Here is a 23,786-nt window from a genome sequence, read left to right as displayed (position 1 = left end):
ATTCACTTCTATAAAAAGGTAGCCTCCATAGGGTATGGCCAGAATTTCTTTGATATTTAACGAATATCAAAAATCTAATGCTCCATATCTGATAATTTGAAAATTTACACAGAAGGTTTTTTCTTTTTAACTTTATTTAGGGGAAAATTTATTATTCAGACATTAGAGGGACATAAGTGATTTCCAAGGAAATACTTTAATTTCTAAAAAAGCTGAAACTTTAAGAACTATACCAGTTGGCTTCAGAAATGCAAAAGAGTTAATAAGAATTTAAGTTTATGGTAAAAATCATACCATGAAGAGCATTAGGCTGACACTGCAGAGAGATACAGTATTCAAACTGTATCGTATAACAATGCAACTTCATATTAAGTCATCTTATCTCTGTATTAATCATACAAACTTTTTTAGCAAAGTTGTCTAAATATCAATACTATAAAGCGATTGTTTCACATAGTAAACTAATTCTTCAAAATAATTCTATTTTTAACCGACTGGCTTTCCAAATATGCTGCATACATGAATAACGGACATTAAAAATCAATCAGATTTTAATTCTTTGTTAATGAGTCTTAAAGTAGAGTGCCACTTTTTTTCTGGGAAGGAAAAATTTTAAGGGTTTGGACTGATATTCTGAAAAAGCATCTATGGCAAGCTTTCCTTTTAGTTTCATAGTTATTTCATGGCTGTGACTTTCATTTATTAATATTAAAAAACTGGATCGATAATAACTAGGCCCATAATCTGAAATCTTTGCAAGAATCCTTTTAGCAATTCATTATTCTCTCTCCTACAGCTGTAAGGCACTTTGGTGAATGTGTGATTCCTCAGCAATAGTTAGTTGTGTCTTTAGAAGCAACAGAGCCCACTGTGATCCAGCTACTACAGCCGCCATGAGGGTGGCCATGGTGTGAATGTATTCTCCTTGTTCTAATCTGGAGCCAACTGTAGCTGTGAAAGTCAAATGAATGCATAAGCATACTGCTTTGCCACTTAAAACCATGTGTGTCCAATATTACTGAGACACCGGGCCAAAAATTCATCTCTACAGTAAAGTAATGGAAGACACCACATGGTGCGGGGACAGCTGTTGTGACTACACAAGCATTCCAATTTTGCATCAGAAAAGGCCCACTCTGGGAATAAATCTCCATACTGAATAAAAAATAAAAAGTAAGTTTTCAAATTATTCAATATTTTTATGTAATGACCTCAAAATATATCTACTAAAGCAAGAGCTGATAAGAAAATTGAAATTGCATTCCCAAATAATATCCCTTTGGGATAGATTTTTGTCATAAAACCATGTATGTTCAAAGATTTGATGCCTTTGAAAATCCTTACTATTCTTGGGGGAGAGGAGTTGGAGGCTGTATGGGAAAGCACACTCTATTTTTGAGTAACCTGTACATACCTTCCCCCTCACAACTGTAGACCATAAAATTGTTAATTACTAAGTATCATGCAATTTATTAGGTACTGAAAACTTATGGCCAAATTAGAAGAAATTTCTGTGTATTTATTATATTTTCTTTAAAGACAAAAGGTCCATTTCTATCTGATAGATCTTGAAGCTTCCTAATGAATATTTCTTTTTTTATTTATTTTTAATTTTTTTTAATTTTTTTTTTTCTTAAGATTTTATTTATTTATTTATGAGAGACAGAGAGAGAGAGAGAGGCAGAGGGAGAAGCAGGCTTCTTGCCGAGCAGGGAGCCCGATGTGGGACTCGATCCCAGGACCCTGGGATCATGACCTGAGCCGAAGGCAGACGCTTAACGACTGAGCCACCCAGGCGCCCTTAATGAATATTTCTATTGAAATGACCTACTAGTTATCATTATTTTATATAATTACAAAAGTTACGATTTTGGAGTCAACAATTTTCAGAGATTCAGCTCAACTCATAAATTCTCAGAAATTTTATTTAAGAAATAATGTCCTTGCAAATAGCATCACCCACTTAAAATATCAGATATATCAGATGTATCTAATAATGTATACCTAATAATGTGGATGGTATATCTAATAATCTGCTACCTTCCAAATCCATGTTCTATATTGACTTTGTGTTTCAGAATGTATATTTGACATTCACCTGTACAGTTTTCCTTTCCAATTTAAAACTTGAGCAGTTAAATGCCCTTGACTATATATATGGATAGATCGTATGTAAAGACAACCAAACAACAAAATTTTAAAAAATCACTTCAAATGTCTTTTCACTCTCAGGAGGAGAAACTCTTCCTTAAAGAAAATCTTGTAACTTCTCTCAAACTGCTGTTCTAAGGTTGTGACTCTTTAGCAGCAACCACTTCATGTTGTGCCCAGAAAGGTCTTCTCATCTATGAGTTAGCTACCTTCCCCAGAAGAGAAGTCTCCTCTGGACCAGTGACCCTAAAGTGTGGTCCATGGCTGGTGCCAATCTGCCAACAGTTTGTTACCCATCTGTGACAAAGTAAGTCCAGAAACTTGAAGTAAGGGTTAGAACCAGCAAATTAAAACTGCCACGACAAAGTATGTGAGCAATAAACTCTTCTTTTAAACAGAATATAAGCCAGTGAGATGTCAAACTACCATGGTGGGTCACATTAAGTGTGGGCTGCATTCTTGTTAGGCACAATAGGACTACAGATTGGTCAGCAACAGATGGAAATAAAAATATTCTAATCCGGGGCACCTGGGTGGCTCAGTGGGTTAAGTGACTGACTCTTGATTTCAGCTCAGGTCATGATCTCATGGGTCATGAGATTGGGCCCCACATTGGGCTCCATGCTTGAGATTTTTCTCCCTCTCCCTCTGCTCCCTCCCCCAACTCGCGTGCTCTCCACCCCCCAGTCTCTAATCTTAAAAGAAATATTTTAAACCTGGTTCTTTACTACAGATAGTTTGAGAAACTTTGCTCAAGACAATGCATGTAGTTCAAATTCCTTTTTACTTCCTCTTTGGGGAGCAACAGTAAATAAATCCCCCCCCCCGGAGAAATGGACACAAGGGTGTTTGATCCATTCCTTTAAAAAATATTTTATGCTACTAAGTGTTGTGATGATTTGATACACAGTAAAATACAATACAGCAAGATTACCCTGAGATAGCAAACAGCAAATTGTAAAGGGCTTGAGGTGGGAGCATGTCTAGGATGTCTGAGCAATAATGAGATGACCAGGGTGGCTGCAGCAAAACAAGCAAAGGGGCGGGCAGGGAGAGGAGATGAGGCCAGAGAGGTAAGAAGGTAAAATCACATAAGGACTTCGAGGCCACCGCAAGGATTCTGGTTCCTTTATTCTGTATGACACATAAAGCTACTGGGGGGATTTTTATTTTTTTTTTTTACGATTTGAGAGAGAGAGAGAGAGTGAGCGTGAGCATGGCACAGGGGTGGGAGAATAAGATCAGAGGGAGAGGGAGAGAAACTCAAGCAGATTCCCCAGTGAGTGTGGAGCCTGTTGTGGGGCTTTGATCCCATGACCCTAAGATCATGACCTGAGCTGAAGGCAGATGCTTCAGGCATCTGAACCACCCAGGTGTCCCTGGAGGGATTTTTTTTTTTTAATTGAGGTATAATTACATATATTACATTAGTTTCAGATGTACAACATGATTTGATATTTGTATATGTATAGTTGACCCTTATTTAAACAACATGGGTTTGAACTGCATGGGTCCACTTACACACAGATTTTTTTTTTAATACTTTATAGTACTGTAAATGATTTTAATAACATTTGTTCTGTAGCTTACTTTATTATAAGAACATATATAATACATACAAAGTATGTTTTTTTAAAAAGATTTATTTATTTGACAGAGAGAGAGAGAGAGCACAAGCAGGGGGAGTGGCAGGCAGAGGGAGAGGGAGAAGCAGACTTCCTGCTGAGCAGAGAGCCTGATGCGGGACTCGATTCCAGGACCCTAGAATCATGACCTGAGTTGAAGGCAGATGCCCAACTGACTGAACCACCCAGGTGCCCCCAAAATATGTGTTAATCGACTGTTTATATTATCACTTAGGCTTCTGGGCAATAGTAGGCTATTAGTAGTTTTGGGGGAGTCAAAAGTTATAAGGGGGTTTTCAACTGAGCACAAGGGGGGGGGAAGTGGACTGGCACACCTAACCCCTCATGTGGTTCAAGAGTCAACTGTATTAAGAAATAACATAAGTCTAGTTAACGTAAGTCTAGTTAACATGTCACCATAGTGACAGAATTTTGTTTTCTTGTGATGAGAACTTTAAAAAAATTTTTTATTTAAATTCCATTTAGTTAACATACTGTGCAACATTGGTTTCAGGAGTAGAATTCAGTGATTCATCACTTATATACAACACCCCGTGCTAATCGTAACAACTGCCCTCCTTAATACCCATCCCCCATCTAGCCCATCTCCCACCCACCTCCCTCCATAACCCCTCAGTTTGTTGTCTATCGTTAAGAGTCTCTTATGGTTTGTTTCCCTCTTTTCTTTGCCCCTCCCACATGTTCATCTGTTTTGTTTCTTAAATTCCATGTATGAGTGAAATCATTTGGTATTTGTCTTTCTCTGACTTATTTTGCTTAGCATAATATACTGTAGCTCCATCCACATCCTTGCAGATGGTAAGATTTCATTCTTTTTGATGGCTGAGTAATATGCCATTGTGCCACACACATATATGTATACACACACACACACCTTAAAAAAAATTTTTTTTTAAAGATTTTATTTATTTGAGAGTGAGTGAGAGAGCACAAGCAGCAGGAGAGGGAGAAGCAGACTCCCTGCTGAGCAGGGAGCCCAACTCGGGGCTCCATCCCAGGACCCTGGGATCATCATCTGAGCCGAAGACAGACGCTTAACCAACTGAGCCACCCAAGCGCCCCAAAATACCACATCATCTTTTTTCCCCCCTTTTTTAGAGATTTTATTGATTTGTCAGAGGGAGCACAAGCAGGGGGAGTGGCAGGCAGAGGGAGAAGCAGGCTCCCCAATGAGCAAGGAGCCTGATGCGGGACTCGATCCCAAGACCCTGGGATCATGACCGCAGCCGAAGGTAGACACTCAAGCCACCAAAGCATCCCTATACCACATCTTCTTTTTTTTTTCTGATTTTATTTAATTAATTAATTTATTTATATTTTTTCTTTAAAAAATTTTTTTATTGTTATGTTAATCACCATACATTATATCATTAGTTTTAGATGCAGTGTTCCATGATTCATTGTTTGTGCATAACACCCAGTGCTCCATGCAGAATGTGCCCTCCTCAATACCCACCACCAGGCTAACCCATCCTCCCACCCCCCTCCCCTCTAGAACCCTGTTTGTTTTTCAGAGTCCATCGTCTCTCATGGTTCGTCTACCCCTCTGATTTCCCCTGCTTCATTCTTCCCCTCCCGCTACCTTCTTCTTCTTCTTTTTTTTTTTTTTTTCTTAACATATATTGCATTATTTGTTTCAGAGGTACAGATCTGAGATTCAACAGTCTTGCACAATTCACAGCGCTTACCAGAGCACATACCCTCCCCAATGTCTATCACCCAGCCACCCCATCCCTCCCACCCCACACCACTCTAGCGACCCTCAGTTTGTTTCCTGAGATTAAGAATTCCTCATATCAGTGAGGTCATATGATACATGTCTTTCTCTTTTTGACTTATTTCGCTCAGCATAATACCCTCCAGTTCCATCCACGTCGTTGCAAATGGCAAGATCTCATTCCTTTTGATGGCTGCATAATATTCCATTGTATATATATACACCACATCTTCTTTATCCATTCATCTGTCGATGGACATCTTGGCTCTTTCCACAGTTTGGCTATTGTGGACATTGCTGCTATAAACATCGGGGTGCACGTACCCCTTCGGATCGCTACATTTGTATCTTTGGGGTAAATACCCAGTAGTGCAATTGCTGGATCGCATGTATACCACATCTTCTTATGGACATTTGGGCTCTCTCCAAAGTTTGGCAATTATTGATAATGCTGCTATAAACACTGGAGGTGCATGTACCCCTTCAAATCAGTATTTTTGTATCCTTTGGGTAAAAACGTAATAGTGTAATTGCCGGATCATAGGGTAATTCTATTTTTAACTTTTTGAGGAACCTCCATACTGTTTTCCAGAGTGGCTGCACCAGTTCGCATTCTCACCAACAGTGCAAGAGGGTTCCCCTTTCTCTGCATCCTTGATAACACCTGCTTTTTCTTGTGTTGTTAATTTTACCCATTCTGACAGGTGTGAGGTGGTATCTGATGAGAACTTTTAAGATTTACTCTTAGCAACTTTCAAATATGCAGTACAGTATTAACTACAGTTGTCATGCCGTAAATTACATTCCATGACTTATTTCATAACTGGAAGTTTTTACCTTTTGAACTCCTTCATCCATTTCACTTACTCCCTACCCTTCCCCTCTGGCAACTACCAATCTGTTCTCTGTATCTATGAGCATGGTTTTTTGTTTGTTTTTAAATTCCAATATAAATGAGATCATATGGTATTTGCCTTACTCTGTCTGACTTATATCACTTAACATAATGCCCTCAAGGTCCATCCATGTTGTCACAAATGGCAAGAATTCCTTCTTTTTTTATGGTTAAATAATTGTGTGTGTATACACACACAATATATAATATATATAATATATATATAACATATAATACATATATACACAGCATATTTTCTTTATCCTTTCATCTGTCAATGAACACTTAGATGGTTTCCATATCTTGGTTACTGTAAATAATGCTGCAGGGAACATGGAGGTGCATAGAGCTTTTTGAGTTAGTATTTTCGGTTTCCTTCAGATAAGTACCCAGAAATGGAATTGCTGGATCATATGGTAGTTCTATTTTTAATTTCTTGAGGAATCTCCATACTGTTTTCCATAGTGGCTGCACCAATTTACCTTCCCACCAACAGTGTGCACAAAGGTTCTTTCTCTTCCACATCCTTGCCAACATGTTTTTTCTTATCTTTTGATACTAGCTATTCTAACAAGTGTGAGGTGATATCTCATTGTGGTTTTGACTTGCATTTCCCTGGTGATTAGTGATCTTGAGCATCTTTTCATGTATCTGTTGGCCATCTGTATGTCTTCTTAAAAATATCTATTTAGATCCTCTGCCCATTTTTTAATCAGGCTGTTTTTCTGCTATTGGGTTGTATTGAGTTCTTTAATGTTTTGGATAGTAACTCCTTATCAGATACAGAATTTGCAAATATTTTCTCCCGTTCAGTGCACTGCCTTTTCATTTTGTTGATGGTTTCCTTTGCTGTGCAGAAGCCTTTTAGTTTGATGTAGTTCTACTGATTTTTGCTTTTGTTGCCTTTATTTTTGGTGTCAGATCCAGAAAGTCATTGCCAAGACCTTTGTCAAGATTACTGCATTTTTTCCTTCTAGGATTTTTAAGACTTCAAGTCTGAGGTTCAAGTTTTTTTTCTAAATTATCTAAGACTTTTATTAACTGGTGCTTGCCATTTGTTGACTTTTTTTTAAAACCAAGTTGTAAACTTTTATTACAAATTAAAAATGAGGTTCTTAAAAATCTCACCTTGACCAGATATGAAACAATCTAAAAATCTTTAAAGGTACATTGAGAAAAACCATTTTTTTTTAAGACTTTGTCATTACCAAAAAAAGACATCTGTAGGTAAAAATAATAATAAAATGTAAAAAATAATAAAAACCCCATGCTGCATAGATAATGCATAGTTCTATTTATCTGATCCAATGGGCAAAAAAAGCAAGCACTTAAGGTCTTCAGCTCCAAACTTTTGTTCATTTCTTATTGCTGGAATTTCATATTCATTTCTTCTTGTTGGACTAAACTGGATGATGGTAGAGATGGTAAGCTGGCATTTAGTCAGCCCTGCCCTGCTCTGCCTAGGGAGTGGATGAATTCTCAGCTGGTGGACTGGCTGCTTTTGTCTCTTTGCCATCTTGTGGTTTAGGGTTTTCTGGGCGTCTGCGACGGTAACTGAAGTTGTGGAGGTACCCACGTTGAGGTGGCTGCTGACCTTGGGTCTCATCTCCTTGATTTTCCTTATCTTCTTCGTTGCCCTCCTCTCTGGGACTGTCTTTGGTGAGGAGGGCCCCTGCAGAATCGTGGTGTATAATCCTGATGCATATTCTGTGTCACTGGTCTACCTGGTTCTCCTGCACCCCGGCTGTCAGCACCTTCCATCACTTCTCCCTGCACAGAAGGGTTGGAAGATTGTGGTCCATGCCCATGGGGGCTCCGCATGTAGTAAGGTGGGAACCCTTGCCTGTGGGAGGGCACCACTGTTGGGCCTGGCCTTCAGAAGCACTCTCCGATCCATCCTTCTCCCCACTCTCACTATTCTGGTAATTCTGCTGGGAGTTGTGTGGAGGACCCTGTGACATGAGTAGCATCTAAAATGGTTATGGTCTGCTGCGTATTTACTGCTTTACATTGGAGATCCACCAGGGCCTGTCACATTTGCTGCCTCCAAAACCTTTTTTCATTCATCAGACTCCACAGTCTGTCCATCTTCTACACTGTGAAGGTACTTCTTCTTTATGGTAGTCTGGCGCACAAATACATCTTCCTTGGTGTCAGTCCTGTTGATGAAACCATATCCGTTTCTTACATTGAACCATTTTACTGTTCCCACAACCTTCCTTGAGATGATCTTGTTGTCCCTGCTGGCAGGTGCCAGCGATGTGAAGCCATTGCAGTGGTGTGGGACTTGGTGTCTGCAGCACTGAGGGTGGGGTGGTGGCGGCTGCTCATGGCTGCAGTGTTGGTGACTGGGGCCAGCTGTGCCTCCTCCTGGGGTGTGATGGTACTAGGCCGCTGGAGGCAGTGAGGCTGCTCGGGGCTCTCTGGGGTCCTCTTTCCACTCCCCTTTGGAACTCTAGATTCAAGTCTTTAATCCATTTTAATTTTTAAGTGTAAGTGGTGTAAGATAGTGGTCCAGATTCATTCTTTTGCATGTGGCTATTCGGTTTTCCCAACAACATTTATTGAAGGGTCTATCCTTTCTCCAATGGCTTCTCTATCATAAATTAATTGACCATCCATGTGTGAGCTTATTTCTGGGCTCTCTGTTCTATTCCACTAATCTGTGTGTCTGCTTTTTATGCCAATACCATACTTGTGGATTATTATAGCTTTGTAATCTAGTTTGAAATCAGGGAGCATGATGCCTTTAGCTTTGATCTTTCTCAAGACTGCTTTGGCCACTGGTCTTTGTGGTTCCATACAAATTTTAAAATTGTTCTGTTCTGTGAAAAGTGCCACTGAAATTTTGATAGGGATTGCACTGAATTTATAGATTGCTTTAAGTAGTATGGTCATTTTAGCAATATTAATTCTTCCAATATATGAGCGCAGAGTATCTTTCCATTTATTTGTGTCATCTTCAGTTTCTTTTCATGAATGTCTTATAGTTTTCAGTGTACAGGTCGTTAACTTCCTTGGCTAAATTTATTTCTAGGTATTTTATTCTTTTTGATGCAAATGTACATGGGATTGATTTCTGAAGGGATTTTTTTCCCCTTCAGTTTGTTGTGTACTTTATTTTGTTTGTTGGGAGTTTATTTACAAAGGTATGGGTGGACTTTAAGTGCTAGTGCAGTGTTATTAACAGCGTTGATAGCTAAAACCTGGAAGAGAAGACTCCCAAAGAGTTGGTGTCCTTACAGGTAATAGTGAAATCAGGTGGAGGGACAAAGCTGGCCCAAGATGACCACATCCAGAACCACAGCTGGGACTGACATCAACTTCTTTTTCTTTCTTTTTTAAAAATATTCTGTCTATCTAGCTAGCTAGCTAGCTAGCTATTTTAGAGAAAGTGTACACGCATGTGTACTTGAGTCGGGGGTGGAAAGGAGGAGGAGAAAGGGCAGAGGGAGAGGGAGAGAGAGAGAATTTCAAGCAGACTCTGAGCAGAGCACAGAGCCAGATGTGGGGCTTCACTCCACAGCCCCAAGATCATGACCTGAGCCGAAACTAAGAGTTGGACGCTTAATCAATTGAGCCACCCAGCCCCCACTGGCATCAGTTTCTAATTAAATTTGTGATATGGAGTAATATGGGGATGTGATAAGACTTTCTCAAGTCTCTAATGATAGTACTAATCTCTGTAGTTTTCCTAGGAAAGCAGCAGTTTTGACTTCGTGTTTGGGGGTACTCTTTCTCAACTGGGGTTCCTTGTCTGAACCAAAAGATACAGAAAACTAATGAAATGACATTTTTTTAATTCTCCCAAGGATGGTACATAAATAGCATAGGAGAGAAGTTAGTTCATTACACATAATAGATGCATAGGGCAGTAGGGCATAATTCTCTCGTTAAACCCTGCCTGAAAGGCTGAGGGAGTAGTTACTAGAGGTTTGCATAATTGAAATCTTAGACTGGTGTTCCTCAGGCTATTTTTCAATAAAGCTTTCCTGCCCATTTTTATTCCTTTCCTTAGAACACTGTTAAATAAGTTCGGGTTGGGGAAAAGATCTGGAGGGAGGTGTCAAACTACTCCTTGCACAGTCTTTTATCCAGTCCTCTTGTCCTACCCCACACCTTTAATTCCTGAGCTCTTCTGGGGTTCTGTGACTAGTCAGTCTCCTGCAAGGACAGACTGGGAAAGGTAAGGCCTAAGATGCTGGTAATTATCTACTGCTCCCCATCTTATAAAATTTCATTAACATTCCCTGACTGCTATAAGTTGTCTCTTCTATTCTCTTTGTTCCAGGGTTTATGCCTTTTTATTCCTTTATTCTCATTTTGTGAGGATTTAGAAGGGACTAATGATAAACAAATGTGATCAAAGTGATCTATTTGCCAAGAATATAATTTTATGTGAAAAAATTTGCGAAGTCTTATTTAAAATGGTGAAACACTACATTATTCAAATTCTAATCTAAATAGTATGTACTAGAATCATCCATTCATGATAATTTAATATGATAACAAAGAGCTGACTCCATTTTATGATGTTTGATTGCTGATAGCTTTGAAGTCTCACTCTTTCATCTTCCCCTTGTGCCCTACATCTGGGCAAGCTGTTAAGAAAGCCCAGGAAACTGAGACCTTGCAAGGCCCTCCCTGTGCACAAGAACCCTTACCCCAGCCCCACTCTCAAGCACAGTGAAAAACTCCAAGCCAGTCTCCTTTTCCTTGTTCTGTCAAGCAATTTTGGGCTAATATGGGAAGTCTGCCCTGTTTGCCTCAGAGAGCCTTATTATATAATAAGCCAAATTTGGGGTGTGGAGGAGGTCCATCCTGTCCCTGCAAGACGGCCACACAATTGGTATTGGAAACAGGATGTCTAGAGGACCACTACCGCTGGCTGAGGAACTTGCTTCAGTTTGTTACCTGGCTCTGTGCTATATTTGCTGAGTTCTACCAAGCCTCTGTTATAGACTGAACTGACTTAAGGTGGAAGTTTCAATAACTGGTGTTTAGGGAGAGGAGTATGGGATTGGGCCCTCCTTTAGGTTGCCTTGAGTCATGTGTCTCAGCTCAAACCTGTCTGTGTGTCTTACATTGAATTGTGTGTTGTGATTCCATCATAAGCCATGACTGACACTAGATTCAGGAAAGACTCATCCTGTGATCAGCTGACTGGTTGTGTGTCTCAATCAGAATTTAGCCCCTATTCTATAGAGGGTGTAGGGGAAAAGACTTATAGCTTCTACAATACATAAGCCCATTGGTTGGTCATTTGTGTGTGGAAGAACAGCAGGCATTATTTGAAGAGTTGAATTACTCAGATTTATTCTAAAGGCACATGGCTCAGTAGGACCCTACAAAATTCTTCTGTAGCTTCTGCTGCCTATTTCTCTGACCCCAGAAAGATCTTGATCCTTAGGGTTATAGGGAAAAACGCCCATGGGATACCTGTGGCACAGCCAAGGCACTCATTCAACCACTGTCATGGGGAAGAGCCCTAATCCTGATGATATTGATTTGAGTCTCTCTGAAGGAAGAAGTTGATAAATATGAGCAGTGTAGAGAAGACATCCCTGAAATAAATCTAGTAACCACCACCAGTAGCAGGAAAAAAGAAAAAGAAACCTGGATACAGGGGGAGTGCATTGGTTTGTTAGGGTGGCTGTAATAAAATACCATAGACTGAGTGGCTTAGACAATAGAAATCTATTTTCCCATAGTTCCAGAGGCTAGAAGTCCAAGATTAAGGTGCCATCAGAGTTGTTTCTGGGGAGGCCTCTCTTCCTGGCTTATAGATGGCCTTTCCTCTGTATATGAGAGGAAGAGAAAGAGAAAGAGATCCCTGGTCTCTCTTCCTCTTCTTATAAGGACCAGTCCTGTCAGATTAGGGCCCCACTCTTATGACCTCATTTAACTTCAATTACCTCCTTAAAGGCCCCATTTCCAAATAGTCACTTTGGGGCTTTGGGCTTCAATGTGTGAAAGGGGGAGGGGGGGACACAGTTCAGTCTACAATAAGGAGGAAACAAAAACTAAAACAAAAGTCCACAATTAGGCCCAGTTGGTAACCCGAATACTAAAAGGGCACAGATTGACTTTGTGCCTCTATAATATTGGTTCTCAATTAATTTAAAATCTGCTGAAATACACCAATTGCCAAACTTTCATGGCTTTAATACAGGAGCTCAAATAATGGTTATACTGGGGAGACCAATTAGTTTAAACAAAGTGCCACCTATAATATTAGGGGAACTACTGAACATGAGAGGACAAACAGGTATGCCTCACTCTAACCACAGGAACTACTCTTGCCAAATTGCTCATGGTTGCAGTACTTATCTCCTAAAATATCCCATAGTGGTCATGGACTCTCTGAGTAATAAAATTAAGTAGTTGGCACTTACAAATTCTCTTGATAAAATGGAACCACATGGACCTCCTCTCCCATTAAAACAGATAATATGGTCCAGTGTACATTAAAACATGGCCTTTTTAATGATTGAAACCCACTATACACATTTAGACACATTTAGAGAAGGGGTGATTATCCCACTGCTTTGCCATTCAACAGCTCAATTTGGCCTGCTCTTAAACTTGGGAAGAATAAATGGTGCCTCATGGTGGATTACCTCAAGCTTCATGCTGTGGGCCTCATTAATGTCCCCATAGTCAATATTATTGCAGTTACTGACTTCATCCTATCAGCAACTGGTAAATATTTTGCCATTATAGATTTGGTGACTATGTTTTGTTCAGTGACTATTTCAACAGCCTCTTGACTGCAGTTTTTTTTTTTTAAATAATTTTTTTATTTATTCATTTGAGACAGAGAGCTATAGAGAGAGAGAGCAGGAGCAGTGGGGGGGGGGGCAGAGGAAGAGGGAGAAGGAGACTCCCCGCTGAGCAGGGAGCCCGACGCAGGGCTCGATCCCAGGACCTGGAGATTATGACCTGAGCCGAAGGCAGACGCTTAACCATCTGAGCCACCCAGGCACCACCCCCCCCCTTTTTAAGATTGATTTATTTATTTTAGAAAGAAAGAGAGCAAAGGGGGGGGGGCAGAGAGAGAGGGAGAGGGAAATCCAAGCAGACTCCATGGCTAAGAGTGGAGCCTGACGTGGGGTTTGATCTCACGATCCTGAGATCACAACCTGAGCCAAAACCAAGAGCTGGACGCTTAACCAACTATGTCATCCAGGTGTCCCTTGACCACAGTCTACCTCACCTCCAAAGTATGATATACTTCTACCAGCTACCATGGGGAGCCTCAACAGCCCTGTCATCACACACAGTCTTTAAGGGCAAGATCTTAACTATATCCTGCTTTCTCCAGGAAGACAGGTATGACATTACATTGGTGACTTTGTCCCCTGAGATTTGTTTGACCTACTCATTCAGCAGCTCACAAAAAGAAAATGGGTCACTGCCTCATACTTAGTGTAACGTCCTGCAAACTTGGTTAAAGTCTTGAAAATTAACTGGTAAACAGAGGGCTGCCCTACTCATGATGCTGTCAAGAAACAGCTATTGATTCTCTCAGACCCACAACTTCTTTTAGGCCTTTTTGGGTTCTAGAGGAAACACATTTCTCCTTTATGTGTTGTACTTAAGTCCTTTTATGCTGTTACTTGCAAACTGGCTCTCCTTGAGTGGGGGCCCCCTTTTTAATACAAGGCTCTAGAATCCATCCAAATTTGCAAAATAACCGACACTCCTGTTAATGCCCCCCAGAGACTCCTTCACTGTAGAGGTTTTGGCAACTTTCTGTCAGCATCAGAATACCATTTATATATAAATAATAACTTTAAAATGGTAAAACCACAAATATTTGGATTTTGCTAAAATTAAACTTTTGGCCTTTCAAAAAAACTATTTAAAAAATGAAAAGGAAAGCCACAAATTGGGAGCAAATATTCCACAACACATACAGAAAAAAAAGAAGACTCATATCACAATTTGTTTATTCATTCTCCTATTGATGGACATTTGGGTAGTGGCCAGCTGTTGGTTATCATGTATTATGAATACACAGCTGCTATGGACATTTATTTATACCTGTCTTAATGGTCATATGTTTTAATTCCTCTTGGATAAATAGCTGGTGGTGGAATTGCGAGGTCATAGGGAAAGTATACATTTTATTTTATAAGAAACTACATATTTTTCCAAACAAGTTGGATTGTTTTACATTCTAACCAGCAGTGTATGAAGGGTCCCTTCAGGTCCTCACTCACACTTGATATTACCAGTTGTTTTATTTTGGTAATAATTTGCATTTCCCATATTACAAATGATCTAGTTTACATTTACATATGTTTATTGACCAACTGTATCTACTTTTATGAATGTGTTTATGTCTTGCTTATTTGTTAATTGATTAAGAGTTCTTTGTTTTGTGGACACAAGATCTTTGTCAGATATGTTTTATGAATATTTTCTTCCATTCTGTAACTTATATTTTCATTTAAAATCCTTTTAGTTTGAAATAATTTCAGACTTAGAAAAGTTGTAAAAATAGTATGGAGTTCCCATATGCTCGTAATCCAGCTACCTATGATGTAAATGCACTTTTATTGAAGTATAACTGATATATAACATTATATTAGTTTCAGGTGTATAACGATTCGCTATTTGTATATATTGCAAATTGGTCACCACAGTAAGTCTAGTTAAATCAGTCACTATACATGTTACAAATTTTTTTCTTTTGATAAAAACTTTTAAGATCTATTCTCTTAGCAACTTTCAAATGTGCAATACCATACTAATGATAGTCACCATGTTGTATAATATATCTCTATAACTATTTTAAGCTGGAAGTTTGTACCTTTTGACTCCCTTTACCCACTTTGCCCATCCCTTACCTCTGGCAACCACCAGTTTATTCTCTGTATCTATGTGCCTTGTCTTGGAGCTTACCATCTATGTTTTCTTCTAGGAGTTTTATGGTTTCAGGTCTTATGTTCAAGTCTTTAATCCATTTTGAATTAATTTTTGTGTACGATGTAGGATAGTAGTCCAGATTCATTCTTTTGCATGTGGCTGTCCAGTTTTCCCAACACCATTTGCTGAAGAGACTTTCCTTTCCTCATTCTTTTTTCTTGGCTCCTTTATCATAAATTAATTGGCCATATATGTGTGGGTTTATTTCTAGGCTTTTTATTTTGTTCCATTGTTCTATGTGTCTGTTTTCATGCCAATACCATAGTGTTTTGATTACTACAGTTTTGTAATAGTTTGAAACCAGGGAGCATGATGCCTACAGCTTTCTTTCTCAAGACTGCTTTGGCTGTTCAGAGTCTTTTGTGGTTCCATAGACATTTTAGGATTGTTTGTTCTATTTCTGTGAAAAATGCCATTGGAATTTTAATATGATTGCACTGAATCTACAGATTGCTTTGCATAGTATGGACATTTTAGCAATATTAATTCTTCCACTCTATGAGCATGGTATATCTTTCCATTTATTTGTGTCTTCTTCAGTTTCCTTCATCTTTGTTAATAGATAGTATACAGGTCTTTTATCTTCATGGTTAAATTTATTCTTACGTATTTTATTTTTTTTGTATAACTGATTTTGGTGTCCTGAAACCTTACTGAATTCATTGATTGGTTCTAACAGTTGATTGGTGGAATATTTAGGGTTTAAAAACATATAATACCATGTCATCTACAAAAGTGACAGTTTTACTTCTTCCTTTCCAATCTGGATGCCTTTTATTTCTTTTTCTTGCCTAATTGCTCTGACAAATACTTCCAACATTATGCTGAGTAAGAGTGGTGAAAGTGGGCATCCTAGTTTTGCTCCTAATCTTAGAGGAAAAGCTTTCACTGTTGAGTATGATGTTAGCTGTGCGCTTGTCATAAATGGCTTCTGTTATGTTGAGTATGTTCCCTCTATACCCACTTGGTTGAGATTTGTATCATGAATGGATGCCGAATTTTGTCAAAAGCTTTTTTTTCTGCATCTGCTGTGATATTAGAACTTTAATCTTCATTTTGTTAATGTGATATATCATGTGGATTGATTTGCAGATGTTGAACTGTCCTCTCACCCCTGGAATAAATCACACTTGATCATGGTGTATGGTACTTTTGATATATTGCTAATCTGGTTTGCTAATATTCTGTTCAGGATTTTTACATCTATGTTCATGATGAATATTGGCTTGTAATTTTTTCTTGTGCCATCCTTTTCTGGTTTTGGTATCAGGGTATTTTTTTTTTTTTTTAAAGTTTAAAAAGGATTGGGATTAATTCCTCTTTGAATTTTTGGTAGAATTCACCAGTGAAGCCGTCGGGGTCTGGACTTCTGTTTTTTGGCAGATTTTTGATTAATGATTCAATGTCTTTACTAGTAATCAGCCTGTTCAGATTTACTATTTCTTTTTTTTTTTTTTTAAAGCAAGCTCTGTACCCAACATGGGGCTTGAACGCACAACCCCAAGATCAAGAGTCACATGTTCTACCAACTAAGCCAGCCAGGCATCCCTCAGATTTTCTATTTCTTCATGATTCAGTCTTGGTCAGTTGTATGTTTGTAGGAACATCCATTTCTTTGAGGTTGTCCAATCTGTTGCTGTATAACTGTTCATAGTCTCTTATGGCCCTTTATATTTCTGTAGTATAAGATGTAATGTTTCCTGTTTCATTTCTGATTTTGAGTCCTTTTTTCTTGTTGAGCCTAGTTAAAGGTTTGTCAATTTTGTCTTTCAAAGAAGTAGGTCTTAGTTTCATTGAAACTTCAGAACTTTAGTTCTGATCTTTATTTCCTTCTGACTACTAATTCAGTGCTTTGTTTATTCTTTTTCTAGTTCCTTGAGGTAGAAAGTTAGGTTGTTGGACATTTTTCTTGTTTTTTTTTCAAAGATTTATTTATTCATTTTTGAGAGAGAGAGAGAGACAGTGAACATGAGCAGGGGGTGGGGCAGAGGGAGAAGCAGACTCCCCAATAAGCAGGGGGCTCGATGTGGGGCTAGATCTCAGGACCCTGGGATCATGACCTGAGTTGAAGGCAGATGCTTACTGACTGAGCCAACCAGGCGCCCTCTTGTTTTCTTGATATAGCATTTATTGCTATGAACTTACCTTTTAAAACTGCTTTTGCTGCATCCCATAAGTTTTGGTATATTGTATTTTCATTTTCATTTGTTTCAAGATACTTCATTTTCTTCTTTGACCCACTGGTGGTTCAGCTGCATGTTGTTTAATCTCCACATATTTGTGAATTTTCTAGTACACTTTTAATTGATTTCTAGGATATTGTGGGAATGACTTACAAGGATAGGTTATAAAAGACATCACAGCTTCTGTCTTGCTCTCTCTTCTATCACTTGGCTCTGGAGAAAGTCAGTGCCAACTTGTGAGGGCATTCAAGCAGTCCAACAGATAAGCAGTGATAGGAAGAGATAGTCTCTCCTCAAGATCAAAGGGCAACCATTCTTATTGTCTAGTATAGTGAAGATACTGCCTCCCTCTGGAGGAAAGGGCAGCCATGCTTACTGCCCATTATAAAAAGATTTGGGTTCCCTAAACTTTGGGTTCCTCTTCTGTAACATAATCCACTGGTTGTATAAGGGGTCATATGGACCTCTTTGTATTGCCCTGTGGGAATAGGGCTTTAGGGAACCAAAAGAAAAATGCTAATACTCTAGCTACTGTTTTTGCTGTAATACAATGTCCTTTGTCTCTGATCAAGGAGTCTTGTGTCTTCAAAAAGCATGAAACTATGGTAGTTTAACTTACTCGTTTGCAAGTAGAGTAAAATTTACAGCTCTTCATAGTTCTTGACAATTTGGTGACAAAGATGGGACTACACTTGGTGTCTCTCTCTCTCTCAAATAAATAAAATCTTAAAACAGAACTCCCCCTATTTTAAATAAAGAAATGTTCAATCTATTTAAATCTTTATCCCTGCTTATAGAATAATGCTGTATAGTCCGTCTGATCATGCAGGCAAAGGACCTAAATCATGACTTCCAGTGTTTGTTTTTTTTCCCCCATTTTCTTTTTTAGTCACATCTTTCTATTGTTCTATAGTAGTTATATCTTGTCTTGCTTTTCCTAATAATACTGTCATTACCTTTAAGATTAGGAAACTGGCAAAAAGGGATATGATGATATTTTTAAGGCCTCTTAGGAAGTCAATACAGTAGCCAAATTAGGATTAACAGTTCCTAATGATAATGCTGCTATAAACATTGGAGTGCATGTATCCCTTTGAATTAGTAATTGTGTATTCTTTAGGTAAATACCTACTGGTGCAATTACTGGATCATAGGGTAGTTCTATTTTTAACTTTCTGAGGAAACTCCATACTGTTTTTTCAGAGTGGCTGTACCAGTTTGTATTCCCACCAACAATGTAAGAGGGTTCCTCTTTCTCCACATCCTCGCCAACACTCCTTTCTTTTGTTGATTTTAGCCATTCTGACAGGTGTGAGGTGATATCTCATTGTAGTTTTGATTTGTATTTCCCTGATGATGAGTGATGTTGAGCACCTTTTCCTGTGTCTGTTGGCCATCTGTATGTCTTTTTTGGAAAAATGTCTACTCATGTCTTCTGCCCATTTTTTAGTTGGATTATTTGGTTTTTGGGTATTGAGGAGTCTGACAAGTTCTTTATAGATTTTGGATACTAACCCTTTATCAGATATGACATTCGCAAATATCTTCTCCCATTCCATAGGTTGCTTTTTAGTTTTGATTGTTTCCTTCACTGTGCAAAAGCTTTTTATTTTGATGTAATCCCAATAGTTTATTTTTTGCTTTTATTTCCCTTGCTTCAGGAGACATATCTAGAAAAATGTTGATATGGCTGATGTCACAGAAATTTCTGCTTGTGCTCTCTTCAAGGATTTTTATGGTTTCAGGTCTCACATTTAGGTCTTCAATCCATTTGAGTTTATTTTTGTGTATGGTGTAAGAGAGTGGTCTAGTTTCATTCTTTAGCATGTTGCTGTCCAATTTTTCTGACACCATTTGTTGAAGATTAATTGACCATATAGTTGTGGGTTCATTTCTGGGTTTTCTTTTTTTCTTTTAAATTTATTTATTTCACAGAGAGAGAGAGGCAGGGGGAGTGGGAGAGGGAGAAGCAGGCTTCCTGCCGAGCAGGGAGCCTGATGCGGGGCTTGATTCCAGGACCCTGGGATCATGACCTGAGCTGAAGGCAGTTGCTTAATCATCTGAGCCACCCAGGTGCCCCCCATTTCTGGGTTTTCTATTATGCTTCATTGATCTATGTGTCTGTTTTTGTGTGGAAATAGCCCAAGTGTCCATCAAATGATGCATGGATAAGGAAGACATGGTATATACATAGAATATTATTCAGCCATAAAGAAGAATGAAATCTTGCTATTTGCAACAACATGGATGAAGGTAGAGAGTATTATGCTAAGTGAAATAAAGTCAGTCAGAGAGACAAATACCATATGATTTCACTCATGTAGAATTTAAGAAACAAAACAAGCAAAGGGAAAAAAGAGAGAGGCAAACCAAGAAACAGACTCTTAACTATAGAGAACTGATGGTTACCAGAGGGGAGAAGGATGGGGTGACTGGTTAAGTAGGTGATGGGATTAAGGCATTTACTTGTGATGAGCCCTGGGTGTCGTATGGAAGTGTTGAATCATTATATTGTACACCTGAAACTAATATTACATGGTATATTAACTAAGTGGAATTTGAATAAAAACAAAAAAGTTCCTAATGAAAGAAAAAAAAGTATTCTGGACAAAAATATAAATGACTAAACCCCAACTTTTACTCTATCATTTATATATACATACAAAGGCATACATTACATATGTAATATAAAATATGTATTTACTATATTATTTAGGAAGACTTGAAAATGAGCACTGGTAAATTTATATTCGAAAATTTTTGTGCAGTCATTAGTTTCTACTGTTTTTAATATGCTGAAAGGTAGAAAATGTCTTCTAACAGATTACAGTAATACTCACTGCCTGAAACTCTTGTTTTTAGAACAATACTGAAGAGTAAAGTATCAAATGTCAGTTATATGCATCACTATTACACTATTTAGGATAAAGTAAAATCATATTTCAAGACTAACATGATGTTAATAGAAAAATTTTAGAGCATGACAATGGCTTTAAGAACTCATGAAAAAGCAGTTAAAATTACTTTTTTTCAGTTTTGGCAGAAATGAATTAGTCTACCAGCTTGTCAGTCATGCTTTGAAATTCAAGTTCTAAAAATGTGTTGACTTACTACTAACATAATTTAAAATTATAGAAGATTAGATATGTAGTACATGGGAGATAGCCTTTAAAATTTATTTAGTTTGGCCACACTTAGTAAAAAAATAAATTTATTAAATCATTATTGAATGCATTAAGATCTAAACAGCATACATTTAAAGTATCTAATGTTTCGTAGTATATTCAGAGTTGTGCAACGATCACTACAATCAATGTTAAAACATTTCCTCATCCCCAGAAGAAATCTTTTACCTTTGCTCCAACCTCCTCAGCACTAGACAACCACTACTCTACATTCTGTTTCTAAAATTTTCCCTAATCTGGGTATTTCATGTATGTGGAACCATACAGTGTGTGGTCTTTTCTGACTGGCTTCTTTTACTTAGCATAATGTTTTCAAGGTTCCTGCTACAGTATGTATCAAAGTACAGTTCCTTTTTATTGCCAAATAATATTTCAGTGTATGGATAACAAATGAACATTTTGTTCATCCAGTCATCATCTGATGGATACTTGGATTGTTTAAACTTTTTGACTATTATGAATAATACTGCTATAGACATGTCATGTATAAGCTTTTGTGTAGACATGTTTCATTCCCTTGATTAGACACCTAAGAATGGGATTGCTGAATCATATGGTAACTCTTTAACTTTTTGAGGAACTGCTTTCCAAAGCAGTTGCACCATTTTACATCTCACCAGCCATTCACGAGAGTTCCATATTTCTCCATGTCTTTGCCAAGATTTTTTATTATCTTTTTTTTATTATGGCCAACCTACTGGGTGTAACGTGGTACACGTGGTACAAACTCTCACTGGTTTGCCTTTCCCTGATGTGAAATATATATTCTAGATATATACCTGATAAGGTTCTGGTATCCAGCATACATAAAGAACTCTTACTCAACAATAAAAAAGGCAAATAACCCTTAATTAGGCAAGTGGGCAAAATATCTTAATAGACATTTTTCTAAAGAAGACATACAAATGGCCAGTAAGCATATGAAAATATACTCAATATCATTAGCTACCAGAGAAATGTAAATCAAAACCACAGTGGGTGGGTCCAGTATCAGGTAAGTAAGATTTTGAGACCTAAGGCTCAAGAAATCAGGGATTAGATCATACAAGGCTTTGATGGCCTTCTTAGTGCCAGGTACATAATAAGCATCTATAAGTGCTTCACATGTATTAAATCATTTAATACTCAACAATCTATGAGAGTATCACAGAGCATTGAGATATTATATAACTTGTTTAAGAGCTTACAAATTTGATCCACTATTAAAAATCCACCAATGTTCCCCATTTCCTATAGGAAAAAAAATTCAGGTTCCTATGCATGACATCCAAAGACCTGGTATCTCTCCAGTTTTATTTCATCTTAATCACTGCCTCATACTTTATGCCTCAGATATCCAAAACTACTGGCTGAACAGTCAGGCTGTTACTCTGTGCCTTTTTGAATATTTTCCTTCTGCCCAGAATGCACTACTCTGCATGGTCTACCTAACTCCTCCTCTATTAAGAATAAGTTTCCTGGGAGGGGCACCTGGGTGGCTCAGATGGTTAGGCATCTGCCTTCGGCTCAGGTCATGATCCCAGGGTCCTGGGATCGAGCCCCGCATCGGGCTCCCTGCTCCGCGGGAGGCCTGCTTCTCCCTCTTCCACTCCCCCTGCTTGTGTTCCCTCTCTCGCTTATCTCTCTCTGTCAAATAGATAAAATCTTTAAAAAAAAAAAAAAGAATAAGTTTCCTGGGAGAGGCCCACCCAGTCTGTCCTCATTGGAAAACCTCTTGAGCACTCCTGATTCTCAAGCCTTCAGACTTGGACTGGAATCTATACCACCACTCTCTGGTCCTCACCAAAGACAGCCTTCAAACTACACTACAGGCCTTTCTGGGTATCTAGCTTGCAGTCAGCAGATCATGGGACTTCTCAGCCTCCAAAGTCACTTGGAAGCTCTGGATTAAAAATCAGCATATATAAAACTGAACAGGATTTTACTGGCTTTGGAGCTCAGGAAGATGGCAGAATAGAAGAAACCTGAGCTCACCTCCTCCCACAGACACATCAGGCTGCACTCAATAAAGTGCAACTCACTCTGAAAATGATCTGAAGACTAGCAGAACAGCTCTCCCACAGCTGAAGATAGATATAAAGAAAAAGCCACATCAAGAAGGGTAGGAGGGGCAGAGACCTAAAGACATTTACAGACTTAAAGTGAAGGGATGAAAAAACACATACCATGCAAATGAAAGTGGGAAAAAAAGCTGGGGTAGCAATATTTATATCAGACAAAATAGACTTTAAAACAAAGACTGTAACAAGAGACAAAGAAAGGCATTACATAATAATAAAGGATCAATCCAACAAGAGGATAAAACAATTGTAAATCTGTGCTAGGAGCACACCATAGGAGCACAAATGGAAGCATAAATGTACACATCAAATATGAACAGACATAAAGGGAGAAACTGACAGTAATACAGTAATAGTAGAGGACTTTAACACCCTCTTTACATTAATGGATAGATCATCCAGACAGAAAACCAATAAGGAAAACAGTGGCTTTGAATGAGAAATTAGACTAGATGGCCTTAATAGATATATACAGGACATTCCATCCAAAAACAGAATACACATTCTTTTCAAGTGCGTATGAAACAACATTCTCCAGGATAAATCACATGGTAGGCCACAAAATAAGTCCTAATGAATTTAAGAAGATTGAAATCATCAATCATTTTTGTCTAAACACAACAGTATGAAACTAGAAATCAATTATAAGAAAAAAAAAGGGGGGGGAACACAAAACATGTGGAAGCTAAACAACATGTTACTAAACAACCAATGGGTCAAGGAAGAAATTAAAGAAGAAATCGAAGAATACTCAGACAAATGAAAATGGGAACACAATATCTCAAAATCTTTGGGACACAGCAAAAGCAGTTTAAAAGGGAAGTTCATAGCGATACCTTCCTACTCAAGAAAGAAGAAACATCTCAAAACAATCCAGCCTTACAAATCTAAAGGAACTAGAAAAAGAAGAACAAATGAAGCTGAAAGTTAGTAGAAGGAGAAAATAATAAAGAGTGGAAATAAATGAAACAGAAACTAACCAGAAAAGATCAATAAAACTAAGCTGTTGTTTCAA

General features: G+C 38.3%; 1 protein-coding gene and 1 pseudogene across 2 annotated transcripts in view; both read right to left on the bottom strand.

Annotated features, from left to right (window-relative positions):
- The window catches only part of DNAJC1 (DnaJ heat shock protein family (Hsp40) member C1), a 222,955-nt gene that overhangs the window by 29,215 nt on the left and 169,954 nt on the right, over window positions 1–23,786 (bottom strand). The gene's annotated exons all lie outside the window — the stretch shown is intronic.
- Window positions 7,846–15,322, bottom strand: LOC110586498 (annotated as a pseudogene).

This window comes from Neomonachus schauinslandi, chromosome 5 (assembly GCF_002201575.2).
Source record: "Neomonachus schauinslandi chromosome 5, ASM220157v2, whole genome shotgun sequence".
Taxonomy (NCBI): Eukaryota; Metazoa; Chordata; class Mammalia; order Carnivora; family Phocidae; genus Neomonachus; species Neomonachus schauinslandi.
This window is presented reverse-complemented; position numbering and strand designations above follow the sequence as displayed.